We start from the raw sequence: 16,262 nt of genomic DNA, 5'->3' as shown, positions 1-16,262 counted from the left end.
CCAGGGTGTTCACCAAATGCGTGGCAGTAGTGGCAGCTCACCTGAGACATCAGGGATTCCAGGTGTTTCCGTATTTGGATGACTGGCTCCTGACCGCCCCACTAGGCATCTACTTCTCCAAAACAGGGATGCCACTGTTCAACTTTGTGCTCAATTATGGATCTCCATAAATTGGGAAAAATCTGCATTATTGCCCTCTCAATCTGTGAGTTTTGTAAGCGCAGTGGTAGACACAATGAACATGACAGCTCATCTTCCTGCCGAAAGGGCACAAAATTTAATCTTTCAAATTCAGCATTTTCTCCCATTGCGGAAGGTCGAAGCAAAGTGGGTTGTTCAGCTTCTCAGGACTATGGCATCCACCATCCTATTAGTAGTACCATTAGCCAGGTTGCACATGAGAATTCTCCAGTGGCTTCTGTCTTCCCAATGGTCCTTCCAATATCTTCCGCTGAATCACCCTATTCTGCTGATGGAATCATGCAAGGAGGACATCCTTTGGTGGATAGCACCTAACCAGTTGACGACGGGTGCCCCCTTTGTTCCTACCCAACTCGTTGCCACTGTGACCACGGATGCCTCCCAGATCGGGTGGGGGGGGCATTATCTCGGTAGGACTGTCCGAGGCTCATGGTAAGAACACGAGGCTCACCTGCATATCAATGTTCTGGAGGTGAAGGCGGTGCTCCTGGCATTGCAAGCACTTCAAGACCTTCTTCCTCTAGGGAGTATTGCAATAAAATCAGACAACATGTCGGTAGTTTGGTATATCAACAAACAGGGTGGTACCATCTCTTACCCACTCTGTCGAGAGGCCATGCGAGTTTGGGAATGGGTGATTTCTTCCCAGCACTTTCTGGTTGCAACGCACATTCCAAGGACAACCAACGTAATAGCCGACAAGCTCAGCCGAGTGATCTTGCTGCCTCACGAGTGGTCTCTGAAACATGAAACAGCGGAACAGATTTTCTGCAAATGGGGATAGCCTTGCTGCAACCTTTTTGCCAGTCCAGTCAATGCCAAATGCAGCAGCTATTTTTCCTTCATTCCTCCTCCAGGGGAGACACCCATAGACGCTGAAGCTCACAATTAGCCCCTAGGTCTTCTGTATGCTTTTCCTCCATTTCCATTCATTTCCAAAGTGATTCAGAAAGCCAGATGGCTGGGATGCCAGCTAATTCTCATTGCTCCTTATTGGCCTTGTCAGGTTTGGTTCCCCTTCCGCGAGCCTCTTCTCCTGGACAATCCTTAGATTCTGGACCCAGCTACAGATCTGTTGACTCACATGTCAGGTTCGCTACATCCCTCAATCCATACCCTCAAATTGACAGCGTGACTGTTCCAGTTCCATCCCTAGTCAGGCTTCACGATGTATCTTCCTCACTGTCACATATCTTTATGTCCTCCCATAAACCTTCAACTAGGAGACTATATGGCAGTAAATGGAAAAGATTTTCTATTTGGGCACAGAAAATGAATGTAGATCCCGACACTGCTTCTATTCCTGTGATTTTGGAATTTCTGTCTGAGCTTTTTCAGCAAGGATCTGCCGCTGCCACTATCAGAGTTCAATTGGCGGCTATTTCTCATTTCCATTTAGGGTTTCCAGATACCAATTTAATGTCTCATAAGCTATGCAAGACCTTTTTGAAAGGAGCCACTCTGTTGAGGCCACCGCTCCAAGAAGCTGTGGCTTCTTGGGATTTAAATGTTGTGTTGTCCAAACTGACATCTCCCCCATTTGAACCTTCTCACTAATCTTCATTGAAATTTTTGTCTTGGAAGACTTTGTTTTTGGTGGCTATCACATCAACTAGATGGGTATCGGAGTTACAAGCCTTGTCTGTTAAGCCACCTGATTTGATCTTTCATAAAGACAGGGTCTCACTGCGTACTAACCCCTCCTTTGTCCTCAAAGTTTGTTCCCATGCCACCTTAAATCAATCCATATAACTCCCAGTTTTCTTCCCTAATCACTGTAATGCAGCTGAATATCAGTTTCATCAGCTAGACGTTCATAAACAACTATGTTTTTATTTGCATCGGACCAAGGAGTTTAGGAATTCAGATCAACAATTCATTTTCTTTTCTGAATCCAAATTGGGCTTACCAGTTTCTAAAGTGACACTATCTAATTGGATTTCCAGTTGCATAGCTTTTGTCTACAGTTCGGAGGGCAGACCTTTACCCTTCAAGATCAAGGCTCATTCTACCAGGTCTCTGTCTACCTCTGCAGCCTTTCAAGCCAGGGTCCCACTTGATAATATTTGTACAGCAGCTACATGGGCTACCCCTCACACTTCTATTACACATTACAAATTGGATTTAGCTTCCAGGGGTAGAGCATCCTTTGGCTCCATGGTGCTCAGGAGTATTTTCCAGTGAGCCACTCAAGAATAAGGTGTTAGGGATGCTGTTCCATACGTAAAAATAAAGGTGAGATTGGACTACACAACATAAAGAAGTTATGTACTCACCATAACATTCCATGTTGGTAGTCCATCTCACCCTTCATTTTTACCAACCTGCCCTCCTGCCCCCATCCTGGAAGAATCTGGAGATATTAATATTTTGGTTAGCTTTGGTTGGAGTCCCTTTGGTATTGGTTTGTCTGGTATGGTTATTTCTTCTAGTGAGCAGCAAACAAGATCTGGGGTGTACTGGTGCACTATGGGATACCTGCTTAGCCACGAGCCAACCAGAAGTCTTCGAGCTTATAAATCGGCCGAGTCGGAGCTGAGGATCGGCTCCGAACCCATATGTAAAAATGAAGGGTGACATGGACTACCAACATGGAACGTTATGGTGAGTACATAACTTCTTTCTACAGCTCTTTGTTATTTATGGAAGTGATTACACATTGTATTAGGGAGTTTTCATCCTTATCACTATTCAAAACACAAACAGGCTGCTCAGTATGTGGGGGTGTATATTATTCAAATATGCTAGAGGCTGCATCCCCAGTTGTCTTTGGGTGTGAATACTGAGCCGTAATAAATGTGAGCCTCGGTAAATGTCTGTGCTTTTTTTGTTATTGTGGCTGCATTGTACTCAGCGTCTTGTAAAGTAATGTACTGTATAATTATCTGAGTATCTTGCATGCTGTGTATTTAATTGCGATGTCTGCCTTGTGGTTCACATTATGACTGAAAAGGGTCCTCACACTAGTCAATGAATTAATAAATGAAAATATAAAAAAGGTCTACTTTTTCAGACATTTTAATATGTATAGAAACAATGATAAGGTGCTGAAAACTGTACTTGGAATAATCTGACACCTTTAAATGAGCTTACGATAACAAGTCTTGTGTCATGACAGTTCCACTTGCTGTCTCACTCTAGTCCTCATTTAGGGAAGCTTGTTCGCTTGCTTTATTAAACTGCATTGCTTCATTTTTGACATATATGATCTTTAGATACAGCACTATTCTAAGGTTATTGTACAGCTCTGACTGAATAATCAAACAGGAACCACATAGCAATGCCTGTTTATTAATAACTGAAGTCTGTGAAAAAATGTATCAAGTTTGCCATTCTTCAGATGTGTCAGCAGTGTTTCTGACAAGCTAAGGAAAAATGTATTTGGATGGATGAATTGGTGAAGTAACAGATAGGCTGACTGGTAGTTGACCATAATGAGCAAATATCTTGTTGTGTAATGCAGAATAAATCAGCAACAACTTTTGTACTTGCGCTAATCTCTACCATTAAACAACCTGACTGTATTGTCGTAGCCTCAGTGTTTTTTGGTACAGAATTGAAAATGATATCTTAAACTGTTTTAAAAGAGAATTATAGCAATAATCTATGTGCTGTGTGCAGGAAGTTATTAACCATTCAGAAGGAGAATTTGCAAAAGAGTTGGAAGTGTAGAAAGAGGCAATAATTTGCTTGATGTTTAAAAAGAGAAAATGATTGCTTACAATCCCAAAGAACAACAAACCTGTAATTAAATGTGTACCAGTATCATGTTTTAATACTCTTAACTAGTAATTAGCTAATTCATTACTGAGAGATACAATCTTAACTTTGATTCATATTCTGCCTAAGATTACTGAAGAAGTTATGCAGCTAACAGAATACTAAATGCCTCTCTGAACTGAGGTGTATTACTTAACCGTGTTTGACCACCACTTTCATGACTCACATTGAAATAGGATAGAAAATGTATTAAATGGAGTTACTGTAGCAGTATATTTTTCATCCTTCTCTCTGTCTCTCTTTGAATCTCTATATCTTTGTCTCCCTTTTTATCTATATGCATCTGGGACAACTCGTCCTGTTTTGAGTCATTGAAAATAGCACTTACCAAAAGTTCTTTCCCCAAAGTGGTAGAATCCACATGCTTTTGCAGAGGAGTTCTGACTCCCTGTAACCCCCATGTGGAAAGGTTTGTCCCTGAAGCCCCATTAAATGTAACACATTGGGGTTATACCATCATTGAGGAAGGGAGCAACTTTTATTGAATTGCCCTTTTATTGGCTGTGGGTATGTAGAAGTATACATATGGATTTATGTTGATAATAAGTACCACCTTCCCTGAAAGCAAAAACTCTGAAAATGTTCCAGTGAAAGCCCTTTTGGTGAAACTTAAGAATAAATCTTTTTTTTTTTTTTGCTGTGGACAAGGCCCCACTGCAACACCCATGTTGGGGGAAATCCCCATACATAGGCAAACCTACTATGATTCACACAACAGTGAAGAAAAGGGAATTCTCCACTACTGGCGAAAGTGCTTTTGGTGAAACATTTTTTGCTGAAATGGCAGCTGCCTATACTGCTGTTGACAGATTGACTTTCCATTCATAGCAATCTATATATATATATATATATATATATATATATATATATATAGATATAGATATATATACACATACACATATATATATATACAGAGAGAGAGAGGTATGCATATATCCATCCATCCATTTTCTGATACCTGCTTTATCCTGCAGGGTCATGGGACTACCAGAGCCTTTCTTAGTAATCAGTAGGCACAATGTTTTGAATTGTTTTTGACAAGGTGCTAGTCCATTTAAAGAACACAAATTCACAGTCTGTTAACAAACATGTACACCTACAAGCAATTTAAAATATTTATAATCAAAGTACTTATGTCTTTGTGAGAGTGGAAGAAAATAAAGCACCCAGAGAAGGCTCAGATGGACACTATGATAACAAGCACACTTCACACAGAAGGCAGTCCACCCAAGAATTGAACTGGAGAAATCTGTTGCTGAGGCTTTGAGACTGTCATGAGATATATATATATATATATATATATATATATATATATATATATATATATATATATATATATATATATATATATATATATATGGGTCTACTTCGTTTGCCTGACAACTCAAATGACTGACACTCATTTGCCTGACAGCTCATTTGCTCGACAAAAAGTAATCAAGGCAAAAACCTGGGATTTGCCCCCCTCCCCACTGTTGTGCGACCGTGGAGTTGTTATATATAGTTGGGGGTGTGGGGCACAGCCCCCCACATCAGGGGGTGTGGGGGGCGAAGCCCCCCACCTAGAAAGTTTGTCGAGCAAATGAGCTGTCAGGCAAATGAGTGTCAGTCATTTGAGTTGTCAGGCAAATGAAGTAGACCCATATATATATATATATATATATATATATATATATATATATATATATATACACACACACACTCATTAAACTGACAAAAAACAAAAAGATATCACTGCAGAAGAATAAACCATAAGTAAATAAAATAAAAGCTTCTTTACCAATACATCAGAAAAACATCAGCTGATCAAGAGATCAGAGCCTTCTTTCTTTATTAAAGTGGTATCATAGTCAAAAAAGCAATACATTGTTGTCAACAGCCAATAGGATAAATGCATGACAGTAGTTTAAAAAGTCTTTTGTAAACAGAATTCTTTAACTCCTTTAAAAACCTGTAACCAAAACAAAAAGGGTTAATGCAAATGCAGTTGTCAAGGTAGCCAAGGTAGTTACATCATAAAATTATCTGGCCCAAAGAAAGGCACTTTTAATATTTAAACTCTCATTAAGGCCAGGGTAGGAATCCGCTCCCAAATGTAGCTGCCATTTCAGTTCTTGAACATTAAGTTTAGTATCACAGTCCCCAAAGTACAAATCAATTTGTTGTAACACAATAAATTTAAAATTACACACAGCATTACAAAAATGTACATTTTTGGCCAGAGCATTTTTACTTTCCTTTGCGAATAACTGTGCAATGTCCCCTTCATTTCAAAGTGTCGACATTCATATGGCCGAGACCATATGATCGACATTTGAAATGTCGACCATGGGGAACCGGCATCTCTCTACAGTGCGGAATGGAAAGATTTCCACTTCCACACTGTAGTGCGATCTCGGAGTTGGTATATTTAAGTTCAGGGGGTGTGGGGGGGGGGTGGAGCATTCAGGTAAGTTTGTTTTTTATGGGTTTCAAATGTCGATCATATGGTGTCGGTGATATAAATTTCGTCATTGTGAAATGTTGACCATATCAAGTAGACCCATATATATATATATATATATATATATATATATATATATATATATATATATATATATATATATGGGTCTACTATACATGATCAAAATTTCAAAAAGCCAAAACCCATATGGCCGAGACTATATGTTCGACTTTTGAAGTTTCGAACATGTAAAAAAAAAAAAAAAACTACCTACACGTTGCTAGCAGGGGGCAAGCACCCCTGCACCCCCGACACCCCCTGCTATTTAAATATACCAACTCCAAGATCACACTACAGTGCAGAAAATGGAAATTTTCCCGTTCCACGCTATAGGGAGCTGTCCGTTCAGAAGGTTCAAACTTCCAAAAGTCGATCATCTCATCTCGGCCATATGAAAGTTGACCTTTTGGAAGTTTGGTCATCTGTAGGGGACCCATATATATATATATATATATATATATATATATATATATATATATATATATATATATATGTATATGTTACAAAAATATGAAAGTAGAGAAACTGTGATGCATATTACATTGATTTCTGCATGTCAAAACTAAGAAAAAATTGAAAAAAATGTCTGAAACTACACCAGTCACAAAAAAGAAAAACCCTTTCCTTTGGTAATCAGTCAACAACAAAAAAGTAACTAATAGTACCTTCAGAGATACTCTGAATAATGATACTGTTAATGAAAAGCTTTTCAATAAGGTGATGTGTAGGATTGGGATTAGGGCCAGTGGCATGGTTAAACTTAGGGTCAGCGCACACCTCCATTTTCTTGTGTGGCCAGAGGTAGTTTCTTTACTCACCAGTGGGAGTGAGGAGTACTGAGCTGCTTGTTTGTCCTCAGAGGAGTGGTTAGAAGCAGCAACTTGTAATTCGTTGGCCATTTTGGGTAATTTCCTGTTTTTTCGAGCCCCCTGCTATAAAGCACGCTTTGGCGGCCTTTTCTGGCATTAGAGAACTTGGCATAGCTCCTCGTGGTCCCCTGCAGAGTTCCTAAGCCAGCAGAGAGCAGAAAAAGCAACTTTCTTGATCATAAGTATTTTTTAAACTTTTAGTTTGCATTTTTCGATCTTTTAAGCTTTTCGACTACTGTTTGTGCCTATATTACTGTTTTATTACCTTATTTTCCTGTTTTTGTGTGCTTAAATTGTTGATTGCACTTGTTGGCTAAAGTATTGCTTAAAAGTAAAAAAACAGGCTAATACACTCAAGTGTACCAGCCTTTGATAGCAATTTAGTCGAAAACACAGCATTTACTGCATTTTTTTTCTGTCTGTTTGCAAAAAAAAAAAAACAAAAAAATACTTCTCCTTTCCTGAACTTTCCTAGCTAGCTGTTCCAGTGATCAGATTTTGCTGATCCCTGGGCTTTGTATTTGGTTTCTGTGTTCCTCCATTTTCTTGTGTGGCCAGAGGTAGTTTCTTTACTCACCAGTGGGAGTGGGGAGTACTGAGCTGCTTGTTTGTCCTCAGAGGAGTGGTTAGAAGCAGCAACTTGTAATTCGTTGGCCATTTTGGGTCATTTCCTGATTTTTCCAGCCCCCTGCTATAAAGCACGCTTTGGCGGCCTTTTCTGGCATTAGAGAACTTGGCATAGCTCCTCGTGGTCCCCTGCAGAGTTCCTAAGCCAGCAGAGAGCAGAAAAAGCAACTTTCTTGATCATAAGTATTTTTTAAACTTTTTAGTTTGCATTTTTCGATCTTTTAAGCTTTTCGACTACTGTTTGTGCCTATATTACTGTTTTATTACCTTATTTTCCTGTTTTGTGTGCTTAAATTGTTGATTGCACTTGTTGGCTAAAGTATTGCTTAAAAGTAACAAACAGGCTAATACACTCAAGTGTACCAGCCTTTGATAGCAATTTAGTCGAAAACACAGCATTTACTGCATTTTTTTTCTGTCTGTTTGCAAAAAAAAACAAAAAAAATACTTCTCCTTTCCTGAACTTTCCTAGCTAGCTGTTCCAGTGATCAGATTTTGCTGATCCCTGGGCTTTGTATTTGGTTTCTGTGTTCCTCCATTTTCTTGTGTGGCCAGAGGTAGTTTCTTTACTCACCAGTGGGAGTGGGGAGTACTGAGCTGCTTGTTCGTCCTCAGAGGAGTGGTTAGAAGCAGCAACTTGTAATTCGTTGGCCATTTTGGGTCATTTCCTGTTTTTTCCAGCCCCCTGCTATAAAGCACGCGTTAGCGTGGAGCTGCTACCGTTGCACACTAGGGCAGCGCCGGTTAATCAGATTTAAACTATTAGGGCTACCTAAAGTCCACTCTTCAAATTTTCCCTTAAAACTACCTTCCTCAAAGTATACTACTGTTCTATTTAGTGTATCCTACAATTATAAATGATCTCTACTTGACTCCCAAGTAGACTATTCTCTATCTGTATAGCCAAACACTTGCTCCTACAGTACTTATCACCTCGATACAGCACTCTTGTTATAGAAAGTACCCCAAAAAAGCAAACCCCGTTTCTCGGTCACCCACATCCCCCAAAATCTTTTTTAAGTTTTTCTGGCTATTCCCTTTAGCATGTCGAGGGATCAGTTGCTAATGTCCTCTCCTGCTCAGCTGGTGAACCTGGGAATATTGAGGCAATGTTACAATTGCCTCATGTACACAGACAACCCTTTCCTCCTCCCACAAAACACAAATACATGCGAGAGATGCAACTATACGGCCAAACTGGAGGCTGAGCTCTCTCAACATAGGACTGGCAAGACCAGACAGGAGGAGAAGTTAACCACACACACTATAGACCCAGTCTCACATAATACCATCACAACCTCAAATCATACACACAAAGACATACTCTGAGGCTCTGATCAAAAATCTACCAAAACAGCAGAGACCACCAAAGCAGACACCCAAACAACTACCACCTCAGAACACAACACCTGCAACACATAGACCACACAGTCAGAGTGTCAAGCAGTCGCAGCCCTTAAGGCCAAACACAATGCCAGATACACTAGTCATTGGTGACTCCATAGTCAGACACACTGACATCCCTCTCACCAGACTGAGTAAGGAGAAGGTCACAGTAAGCTGCCTGTCGGTTGCTAGAATCCGCCACATAACGCATGCACTCAGGTCTCTCAACAGCAGGTACAAGTACGACTCAATCATTGTCCACGCTGGTGTTAACGACCTGAGACATACCTCCTTGGACTACATGAAAAGAGACATAGAGGAGCTCTCTGATTATGTAGCCCAAGCAGGTATGACCCTGACCTTGAGCAGTATCCTACCTTCACCAAGAATGATGCCACAATACAGAGATAAGATGATCAGCTTTAAGAATTGGCTTAAACTCTGTTGTCATTCAAAGGGGATCCAATGTCTGTCTGCCTGGGATGACATGCTGGACAAGCCACGCTGCTTGAGGGACGGCTTGCACTTGTCACCCTGGGATTCCGGATTTTGGCAAAGGCTCTTGCCACCCCCATAGTGCCTTGTTTAGGCAAGGCTGAAATTCTAAAGCTACCACCCTAGAACACAACAAAGAAAAAAATCTAAGGGTAATGCTGCTCAATGCCAGAAGTCTCAACCTCAAGATGCACGCACTTGAGGCCCTTCTCAGTATGGAGAACATCGATGTCTGTGCTGTGACAGAAACCTGGTTCAAGGCTCCTGAGAGCACCCCAGCACTATCAGGTTTTACCTCATATCATGCGTTCCGGCCCCAAAACCCGGACAATACCAAGAAAGGAGGAGGTGTATCCATATTCATCAAGGACACCCATACCTCTAGATTGGTGGCAACGCACGATGCATCGGAAACCATCCAGGTGCAATTAACCATAGGCAAGACTGCTCTACAATTTGTAGCATGTTACAGGCCACCCTCGCAAACTCAGGAACCTCATATGGCCTTCCTGAAAACACTGGAGGGGATAAATGTATCTCCGAACACCATCATACTAGGTGACTTCAACTACCCTAATATAGACTGGGAACACTACTCAAGCCCAAACACTCTAGCCCAAAAGTTCCTGGAATTCATAAACTCAAATGCCATGGAACAACTAGTCACCATCCCCACAAGAGGAGAAAACATACTTGATCTCATCATCACGAACATGGGAGCACAATGTTCAACACCGGAAGTATACCCCTCACTGGTGAGATCAGATCACAAACTAATCTCGCTGGAGGTCCTCATCCCGCCCCCACCCAAAATAAAAAAGACCACAGTAAAGAATTTCTCGAAAGCCGACTTCACACTTCTAAAGACTAGTGTGGTCTCCTTTAAGGCCCCTGAACCGGCGGTAAACATTACTCAAACCGCTGAATCACTTACAAATGCCTTCTACCAGCACCTGCAGGGCTGCATGGATCAGGCAATCCCAAGCAAAACAAAGACTCTTTGTACCAAAGGCAAGCGTCCAGTCTGGTGGACCCCAGCCATAAACAAACTCTACAACAAAAGGAGAAAGCTACTACAAGATAGAGCAAAATCCTTAAAAGGTAAGATACCGCTGATCACTATAAGTAAAAAGCTAAGAGCTCTCATAAAATCATCCAAAGCTAATTTTGAGAAAAAAATAGCTAAGGACTCTAAAGACAACCATAAGGCATTCTTCAGCTATGTCAGAAACCTAGGAGGAAACTCCTAGATATGCTCAGAATTAGTTCAAAATGATGTGAAGATTACTGATCCTACAGACATTGCCAACATACTGGCTGACAGGTTCAGTGCAAACTTCTCCCCTCCCCTAAAGGAGAGATATCTATACCAAATGATTGTAGCCCCCAAACATCTCTAACGCCCAGGTGAGAACTGCTCTCTCAAGGCAAAGAACACAGCATCCATGGGACCTGATGGTGTCCCCGGCTGTGTGCTCCATGAACTCAACGAGGAAGTAAACCCACAGTTAGGACAGCTGTTTAATCTTAGTCTCACCTCCGGATACATTACCCAGGAGTGGCGCTGGCGACTGTGGTCCCACTCCACAAAGGCGGTGCCTCCACCGACCCTGGAAATTACCATCCCATTAGCTTGACAAGCCTTATCTGCAAAGCCATGGAGAGGATCATAATGGATCTCATAAATAATGACATAAGGAATTTGCAAACTTTGGATCCAACCAAGTTTGGCTTTGTCAAAGGCAGATCATGCCTCTTAAACTTGGTTGACTTTTTTGAAACAGTCACCAAGGCCATTGACGAAGGAAAGGCAGTCCATACAGCCTACCTAGACCTGGCGAAGGCTTTCGATACAATACCCCACTCGGGCATCATTGATAAACTCATCAACTTAAATGTAAACCCATACATTACAAGATGGGTTGCAAACTGGCTGAGTGACAGAACCCACAGGGTCAGAGTTGCTGGCGCCATGTCAGACTCAAAGCCTGTCACAAGTGGTGTCCCACAGGGCTCAGTCCTGGGCCCACTCTTGTTTGGCATCTACTTTTCTGAAGTACAAGCAAACATAGGAGGGTTATGGCTGACAAAGTTTGCAGATGACTGCAAACTGGGCGCCGTAGTTGAAAACACATCTGACACAGATATCCTTCAGAAGGGTCTCACAGAAACAGATAACTGGTGCCAGAGCCATGGCCTAAAGTTAAATGCCAAGAAATGCATAGTCATACCCTTCGGGAAAAATAAGGTTACCCCTAGCTACCATATAGGAGGCAATCCCCTGATCACAGAAGAAGTTATCAGGGACCTGGGAACCCAGGTGGACAGTAGCCTTTCATTCGACACCCATATTGCTAAAGTAGTTAGGAAGACCTTCTACATTGCCCACCTTATCACGAAGGGATTCACATCTAGATCAAGGGAAATCATAGTCTCCCTATACTCATCACTCATCAGACCAATGATCGAGTACAATGCCCCATTCGGAATGTATCTGACCCGACACTTGCAGCAGATGGAGAGGCCACAAAAGTTCCTCACCAAAAGGATAAAGGGTCTCAAAAATCTGTCTTATGCTGCCCGACTGAAAGAACTCCAGTTATATTCAGTTGCTTACCGCTTGCTCAGAGGTGACCTATGCCTGACATACAAGGCCATGTCAAACCCAGATTTGATGAACATGCTTCATCTCAAAAAATCTAGATCCCTCAGAGCCACAAGGGCGGGAGACTTAAACCTCGACACGGTTATTAATAGGACGTGCTGGAGGGATAGATTCATCACCCAAAGACTCCCTATGCTGTGGAACAAAATCCCGGTCTATGTGAGGCAGAGCACCTCGCTGGCCTTGTTCAAGAGGAATCTTGACCAATGGATGGGGGATCGCAGATACACCCCAGGGGTTACCTCAGTGTCACTGCTCGACAGAGGCACAGCAAAATAATGGGCATAGTTTCTCCAAACTAAAGGGGTGGCGTAAGCCACACAACTATGGGCTAGGCTTATAAATGCCCTCAGGCAGATAGCCTAGTATGAACCTATGAACCTATGAGTAGGGTGGAACAGAGGTGCTTGAAGCACCCTGTCCAGTCTTATTCATATGCGCAATACTCAAACAAAAAAACACACACACAGACAAAACCTAATGATGAAACTTTCTGTGCATCCTAAAGTTTTAGCTTTACAGACAGTAAGCACAACTTCAGCAAAGGAACAGTCAGAGTTCCTAATTTTGAATTCTTATATTCCAAGACAGGATTGTCAAGACTCTGTCTTTAGAGTACTCCCTTCACCTAAATAATTCTGTTTAGAAAAGCAAGATAAATCCAGTTTCATATCCTCTTTTGTCAAAAAAAAAAAGATATGGAACACACTTTTTACAGGTTTTATTGTGATAAGTGTTTTTTTCCTTGTAGTCTTCTTCATATCTGGATTATTTAGTTGAAAGGATTGCTCTGAATGCTTGGACTGTTGACAATCCAAATTTTGGTTTGTCCTGATGCATGCTCGCTGTATACAACCAGGTTGAATTGGAGATACTGGAGTCCCCGCCTGTGGGTGACCTTTAAGTGTCTACTTTTGAAATCTCATGTCGGTTGTCAAGAGATTTTCATATAACTATTCAAAAGTAAATTTTATTGAGAAATTTCACATTTGACAAAGTTTACTGCAACTGTATGTATGTATATATATATATATATATATCTGTGTGTGTGTGTGTGTGTGTGTGTGTGTGTCCATCCATAACTCCTTTTCCTGTTTTTGCACATGGGGTTAGGGTGTCAAGCAGGGTTGCCAGATGTCCCTATTTGGGCGGGACTGTCCCGAGATCAGCAGCCTGATCCCGAGTCCCGCCCTGCCGGTTTAAATCCTGGCCAGCCTCCACTTTGTTTGTTTTTTTGTTTTTTTTTTTGATTGTCCCATATACCTGGCATACGGGCCAATCAAAAATTGCTAAACACGGAGCTTCTTGTGTTCCGCATTAAACACGAGAAGCTCCGTGTTTAGTAATTTTTGATTGGCCCATATGCCGGTATCTGAGCCAATCAAAAATCGCTAAACACGGAGCTACTTGTGTTGAATGCGGAACTGCAATGCATTAAACACAAGAAGCTCCGTGTTTAGTGCAGAGCTACTGAGTGAGCTCAGTTCTTTAATGTGGAACTGTGTTCTGCATTGAAGACCTTTTTTTTTTTTTTTTTTTTTGGTCTTTAGTTGCCGAAGACTTTTTTTTTTTTTTTTTTTTTGGTCTTCACTTGCCGTGAGAGACCTTCTTTTTTTTTTGTCCCTACCTGGGGGTCTGGAAATCTGGCAACCCTGGTGTCAAGTGACAAGTATCTGAGCAATTTTTTGCACTACTAGTTGACTAGACCTGTATGGTTGTTCTTTATACTATGCACACACGCATGCCCACTCACACCTATGACCAAACCCTCCAAAACCACCTGTTCTGCCATCTATGGTATGCTTCCCCCCCTACTGTCAGGCCCCTCTTACACAGAGCTGATTTAATACCTGAAACATTTTCCAAGAATGTACAGAGGTGAAAATTTCTGAGAGAAATAACTCTCCAGATTTATCTACTTCTGCTGTCCTTCAACCTAATCCCTTAGTTCTGCGAAGTCCTTCTGCAGCACATCTGAAACGTACTTGCAGAGGATGATGAGGGCTGTCTTGAAGGCTCACATTGAAATGGAAGTCATCCCATCCCCCTGTGTCTCGAGGCAAATCAGATTGGCCCTCTTTCCTCTCTTCAAGGTCATTCCCTTGTCCTAGTTTCAGCACTAGTGGCCTCAAAGCTGATGCCTTGCCTGAAGCCTGTAAGGTTGGCACCTACTGGTTTTGGAGGCCTTGGTGCCAGTTTTACTGCGTCGGACTCTCTTCATAACAATACCCTTGGGGTCAGTGATGTTTCAAAGCAGGGCCGTTGATGCCAAGTCTTCAACACTATCTTTGGTTCTGATTTGTTTGGTAACGTTTGCAGTATCTGAGTCCTCAGTGTTTGATGTCTTGACTCCAATCTCAATGTTGGGCCTATCCAAGTAATTAGTATCTATCACGCACCCCCCCCCCATAATCTGTGCTTTTAACACCAACTTTGGTGGGGACTGATATGGCACAAACTGCCAGGCATAGTGATGGCTTTCACAGTTATTGAGAGGATGATTGCTTTCTCATCATGGAAGTTTGCAGAAGCTTTCTCAGGAATGTCTCATACCTTTGGCACCCGTCAGTCTGTACCCCAACCGTCTTGTAATTCTTTCCTGAGACAGAGCAAATCTGAAGGCTTTTTCCAGCCTTCTACAGAGGCTCAGGCAGAATCATCTGGGGGTTTGTATACCTTCCTCTGACTCCCTTGTCCAGATTTAGAAGTATTGTGTTAAGCCTTCAGGTCTGTCTCCTGTACCTTCTGAGTGGTGCCTTCACTAACTGCATAATTGACCTGGTTGCAGAAAGGGCATAGCAGGAGCCAAATTCTGCTGAAATTATACTGAGAGAAATGGACAAAATTCTTTGTCGCTATGAGGACAAGCATCATTGGAGTAACGGCCATCTGGTGGACTCCATAATTGTAGCAGCAGCAACCAAGAAACTGCTGACTGATGACACTGTTGCTGTTCACCCTCCCAAAAAAGAGTCTCAGAAGATGGAGAGGATGGGAAACCATGCTTATGCTTTGGATACATTTGTCTTAAGAGCATTAAATTATATTATTCACATGACCTACTTCCAAAGAAGTATAGCTGAACAGACATTGGACTCTTTGAGAAATGACGCTACTACAGAGTCTGGAAAACAAGGTGAATCTCAGGCAGCAACAATGCTATTTCATGGCAGGAGAAGGTATAACTGTGAGGTGTCATGCCTGGCTATGACTTTATTACTTTATGGACAGCTTTAAGTCATCCTTTGCAAATGCTCCCTATAATGATTCCTCACTGTTTAGATCTAAAGTCAAGGAAAAGCTTCAGAAGACTGACAAGGAGGGTAAAATGGTCTGTTCTTTGACTACAGTCTAAGATGCCTCTCTACAGCAATCCTGTAGCAGGAATCAGGAGGGTCTTAAATCTTTCTGGTTCAGGAAGTCCCAGCAGTCACTCTGTAACTACTCTTCTGATTGGGATGGCCAAAGCAGGGGTGTTTCCTTCATTGAATGCCATCCTAGGGGGCAGGGTTGGTTGGCAAAACCAGGAATTCAGAGGTCCTTTCTCAAGGAAGCTACCTTGATATTCCTGAAGGCTTGTCTGACTGCTCCCATCAAGAAGTAGTCAGGGTCCAGTTATCTCTTTACTCATATATGTGGATGACCATCACACAAGACAAATGGACGAGGAGAATAATATTGAGAGGTTATACTGTTTTCTTTTCCTCCATTCCAAAATAACAGTCTCTGCTTCTCT

The sequence above is a fragment of the Protopterus annectens genome, chromosome 1.part2, assembly GCF_019279795.1.
Source record: "Protopterus annectens isolate FY-2018-M chromosome 1.part2, PAN1.0, whole genome shotgun sequence".
Lineage (NCBI taxonomy): Eukaryota > Metazoa > Chordata > Ceratodontiformes > Protopteridae > Protopterus > Protopterus annectens.
The sequence above is the reverse complement of the archived record's forward strand: the minus strand, read 5'-3'. Positions refer to the sequence as shown.